Source organism: Buceros rhinoceros, unplaced genomic scaffold (genome assembly GCF_000710305.1).
Source record: "Buceros rhinoceros silvestris isolate BGI_N320 unplaced genomic scaffold, ASM71030v1 scaffold2455, whole genome shotgun sequence".
NCBI lineage: Eukaryota > Metazoa > Chordata > Aves > Bucerotiformes > Bucerotidae > Buceros > Buceros rhinoceros.
This window is the reverse complement of record NW_010413254.1, coordinates 127,914-128,144: the sequence shown is the minus strand read 5'-3', so window position 1 is coordinate 128,144 and position 231 is coordinate 127,914. Positions and strand designations below refer to the sequence as shown.

The window sequence follows — 231 nt, the reverse complement described above, 5'->3', positions numbered from 1 at the left end:
GGGAGCTGCAGAGGGATGCTGCAGCTGTCCTTTTGCCCTGAACAAAGACACCTCTCTGCCGAATGGCTGAGCCTGCCTGGACTGCCAGCCAGCTGGCGCTGGGATACTGCTGGCTCGTGAAAAGCCACCCTCACCATGTCCCCAGTGCTGTCACCCCACATACTGTGACGGTGGGATGCTACCTATGTGGGGGCTGATGCCTGAGGGGGTTTCCTGCCAGTAGAGAACAAG

General features: G+C 59.7%; 1 protein-coding gene across 1 annotated transcript in view; it reads left to right on the top strand.

Annotated features, from left to right (window-relative positions):
- BRINP2 (bone morphogenetic protein/retinoic acid inducible neural-specific 2) overlaps positions 1-231 on the top strand; it is a 6,743-nt gene that overhangs the window by 894 nt on the left and 5,618 nt on the right. The window lies entirely within an intron of this gene.